The following is a 4,661-nucleotide window of genomic DNA, read 5'->3' as shown; positions in this document are numbered from 1 at the left end:
TGGGTTTTCAATTGAAGCCAATCCTGAATGTTCAGTAAGGTCACTGATCAACTGGGAGCCATCTGGTAGAGCCCTGCCAGGGTGTGGGTTTATCTGGACAGATGGATTCCTGACTTGTCACTCACTTCTGTCAGGTCTTAAGGACGACACTAAGATTCTTCTTCTGCAAGAGAATTTGTCTCCTATTTCTCAGAGGTTCTTTCCTGGGCAGAGGTAAATAAATATTGCCACAAGTTCCATGGAGCGTGAGAGCCACCAGGAGATTTGATTTCCATAACATTTCCACTTGATCTCATAAGTCAGAGTCATGGAGTAACTATTTAACATTTAATGCTTGTGAAGTATTGGGATTTTAGAGGATAATGAATCTTTATAGCACCTTGGGATGCAGAGTGACCTCAATCTAATCCACTTTTGAAATAGGAAAAATATAATAGGAAAAAGAGAGGTCAATTTCTTGGAATTTTCCCACTATGGTTCAGTGCTGATACAGAATTCCTGAATGATTGTCATAAATCCATGTCAGTCATTTTTCAAGGGTGAAAAGAGAAGTCCTGGAGAAAGTATACGCCAACAAAAGGAGAACTGAGGTGGCTTCTTGAAATGGGCCATTTCTCCCTGGAGTTGCTTGTCTCTCTGGGAGGATCAAGAAAGGGTATTGTCTCTGCATGGCCATCAGGTTCTTCTCTGAGATCTAAGGGTCTTGCTTCCAGATCAACAATTCATGACATTTACTGAGCACTTGGATTGGATCAAGCTATGTGCCTGGTGAAGTGGTGAAAGCAAAAGATATAGAAGACCTGGTTCCTTATCTTTGAAAATATCTTCAGTCTAGTCAAAGAGGTAAGGTTCATCCAAATGAATCCATTCAGAAATGGCATCATGTACAAAGCTTATCCTAAGTATTTGCAGGTCAGATTCCTCTCTTGCCATTAGAACAGAGAAGATAGAGCACAAAGCCTTAGTGCAGCCATTGAAAGCTTCTTGGAAGAGGAGAAGATTAAACTGTGGAGAAGAAAAAAAGATATAATAGGTCCCAGACATTTATGAGTCCCCAACTTCATCACTCCTGTGATGGGCACATCATTCCTCCCTCAAACCACAGTAAACCAAGAGAATTTTTGTCTCTGCAGAAACAGGAAGAGAACCACAAGGCCACAAGGAGATGAAAATGGTGGCATGCTCACTTCTAGCTTAGTGACTCCCTCCTCCACCTCAACATGCAGGGCTCAGATTGATGACCGATAAGGACAGACCATGGGGCCTCCAGAAGGCCCTTAGGTAGAAAAATTAGGAATTCAGCTAGATCCATGAAGCTCATGAACCCAGCAAGAGATAATAAAGTTTTCTGGTAAAGGATATCGAGGTTCGATCCAACACAGTAACTAAAGAGAAACGGTTATATTTTATTGGGCAAGTTAGTGACAAAGGAAAACAGTTTTGTGGGTTTTTTTTTTGTTGTTGTTGTTGTTGTTGTTAATACTTTGAATAGAAGTGGCATATGAAAGGACTGGAGGAGAAAAAGAAGATGAATTAAGCAGATCATTATGAGGTAGTGGATATAGCCAGGGAAGAAAAGGAAGGGCAATTCAAGCAAGATTCTGCAAATAATAGGCCCTGCTGACAAAAGTACACAGACTATGAGAAAAAACAAGGACATCCTCAGCACCACATAAAAATAAAGGCATTGTGTTGTGTCCATCTACACCTAAAAAAATAAATATTAAAAAAAAAGTTAAGGGCTGTGGATGTGGCTCAAGCAGTAATGCGCTCGCCTGGCATGTGCAGGGCACTGGGTTCGATCCTCAGCACTACATAAAATAAAATAAAGATGTTGTGTCCACCGAAAACTGAAAAATAAATATTAAAAAAATTCTCTCTCTCTCTCCCTCTCTTCTCTCTCTCTCTCTTAAAAAAAAGTTAAAACAAAACAAAACAAGGACATCAGATAGAAGGTGGTCTTAGCAATGCCCTAAGGTTTTCCACACTCTGTCACCTAAAATGTATTTTTCCTGTGCCCCTGTGCTGGGTAATACTTTATGTGTAACACACTCTCATAGTCCTATGATCTGATTGCATCTTTTAAAAAATTTAATTTTTTTTTTTTTTTTTTTTGGTGGTGTTGGGGATGGAACCCAGGGCCTTGTGCAGGCGAGGCAAGCCTCTGACCCTGAGCCACATTCCCAGCCCTAAATTTTTAATTATGATAAAATATGCACAACATTAAAATTTCCTGTCTTAATAGTTTCTGATTACACAGTTCAGAAGTGTTAATGCATTCATAGTGTTGTGCAACTAGTCTTTAAAATTCTTTTCATCTTGCAAAACTGAAACTCTGTAGCCATTAAATGACTCCATGTTGCCTCCAACTGGTCAACCATCCCTCTACTTTCTGTCTCTATTTTTGCCTGACTACTCTCATAAAATAGTTTTTTTTTTTTTTTTTTTTTTGGGGGGGCCTGGCATATTTCATTTAGTATAATATCTTCAAGATTCATTCATGTTGTAGTATGTTTCATAATTTCCTTCCTTTTAAAGGCTATTATTCCATTATATGTATGTAGCACATTTTATTGATCTATGCATCCATTGATGGACATTTGGGTTTCTTCCACCTTTTGGTTATTGTGAACAGAACACTACTATGAATACAATTGTACAAATATCTCTTCAAGACTTTGCTTGCAGTTCTTTTTGGTATGTATCCAGAAGTGGAATTCCTGGATCATATGGATTAATTTCAATTTTTTGAGGAATCACCATCCTGTTTTCCATAGTGGCTGCAGAAGTTTTTGTGCTCACCAATATCACACAAATGTTCGTATTTTTCCATATCTTCACCAATCCTTTTTGTTTTTGTGGTGGTGGCTGTCACTTAATAGTCATCCTGATGGATGTAGGGTGGCCCCAGTGGCTATAAATTGAGGGTGTGCAATTCCTTTCACTGGTTGTAATTCTATCTTGTTCTCTACCATTGAAGAAAGCATCAGAATACGTGGGTTTAAGAATGAGTCTGAGAAGATTAGCATGGCCCCTGTGCAACGATGATATGCAAATTTGTGAAGTGTTCCATATATATATATATATATATATATATATATATATATATATATATATATATATATTTAAATGACTCTGAAATGATGAGAATATTGAGTTGGCTCTAATTTGTCTTTGGTAAGGAACCCATTCCGACACTTTGGCATTCTGTTATGAGCAACCACTTATTTGTCATACTCCCTGCAAGCTTTAGAAACAGGTTAGTCCTTCCTGACACCATAGTTGAGAACCGCTCCTCCCTGAACTGACTTTTCAATTCAGCACGGCTTCTTCATACACACCCAACAGAAACAGAGCATTCTTCCCTGGATGGGTGCTCCCAATGGGAAGGGGGGAAACCAAAGGACAACAGAGAACCTATTGCCTAACAAGACTTTATTTCCTCCCCTGCGGTTTATAAGAGACACTTACCAGAAACAATGTCCATCTTCATTTGCAGAAACTTTGAAACCCCAGGTTTGGAATTCAAGTCAGAAGCCCCACCTCTCCTCCCTTGGGTAAGTGTGTAGTGATTCCCACCGTCCAGCTTGGTCCCACAGTCCAGTTAGGCAGCATCTAGAGAAAAAATTAGAATAATGTGCAAGAGGTTTCTGAGATTTCATCTACTCTCCCAGGTTTGATTCAGTTTTAGACAACTTTATGATGGTCTCTCCCTCCCCCAACCATCCCCAGGGAGGAATTCATTTCTGAAGAACTGCTGTAGTACACTTAAATAGTATTCTAAGTACTCAGGAGCTCTTCAGGCCATCCAAAGACCAGCTGAGATTCCAAATGCTGTGCTCTTAGGCTACCGTAGAAGCCTAAGTGTGTGTCTTTGCTCAGGGCATCTGGTAGGAACTCTCTCCCAGTAAGGTCTGTAGGGTGGGATGGTGCAGAAAGGCCAAGAACACCCCAGAGTACTCTATGTCTGGATGGCTCCCTGTGTTGGTCTACTCCAGTGCTTTATTTCTTGTCAACAACCCTTTAGGGAATTATAATGGAGCAGTTTATTGTCTTCAGCCTCAGCTTGGGTCTTTAAGAAAGACTTCAGGGTACTTGGAAACTCAAGATGAGCATTTTAAAGTAAGAGGGGGGCATGAAATGATAAGACTCCTGGGAAACCCTTCCTCTACTTACCCAATGCACAGAACTTCTAAAGTGCCAAGGAAAGCTAAGAAAGATCCTGGGACAACCTGTCTCTGAGGCCCCAGCTCTTTCTCCTGTGTACTGGAGCGTTGCTAAGCATCCAGATCAGCCGTACTCAGCTCCTGTTCAAATGGCTTTTCCAAAACCTACTTGAAATGTCTTTCCATTCAGATTTTCTTTTTCCTTTTTTCTTTTCATATATAACTTTGCATTTGGGAAACGATGACTGAGAACACCAGTGAGCACACACTCAAGACTACCTACCACCCTGGAGAAGTGGTCAGGAGGGAGGGCTTCAGGTCAGAACACCTTGTATAACCCCAGGTTCTTACTTACTAAATTACTAACCGTGTGACCTTGGGCAAGCCACTTGCTCTGTCTGGACTCATGCTTCGTCTATAAATGGGGAGTGTGGTACTATACCCCAAAAGGGTTACTGCGAGACTTATGTGAATTAGAAGATGGGAAGCACCCGG

General features: G+C 40.5%; 1 non-coding gene across 1 annotated transcript; it reads left to right on the top strand.

Annotated features, from left to right (window-relative positions):
- Window positions 1–2,974: 2,974 nt before the first annotated feature.
- LOC114086665 (U6 spliceosomal RNA) lies at window positions 2,975–3,079 on the top strand. Its single transcript, XR_003581665.1, has one exon. It is a non-coding gene; the product is annotated as a U6 spliceosomal RNA (small nuclear RNA).
- The last annotated feature ends 1,582 nt before the right edge of the window (window positions 3,080–4,661 follow it).

This window comes from Marmota flaviventris, chromosome 5 (assembly GCF_047511675.1).
Source record: "Marmota flaviventris isolate mMarFla1 chromosome 5, mMarFla1.hap1, whole genome shotgun sequence".
Lineage (NCBI taxonomy): Eukaryota > Metazoa > Chordata > Mammalia > Rodentia > Sciuridae > Marmota > Marmota flaviventris.
Note: the sequence above shows the minus strand (reverse complement) of the source record. Positions and strands in the feature narration are given on the sequence as shown.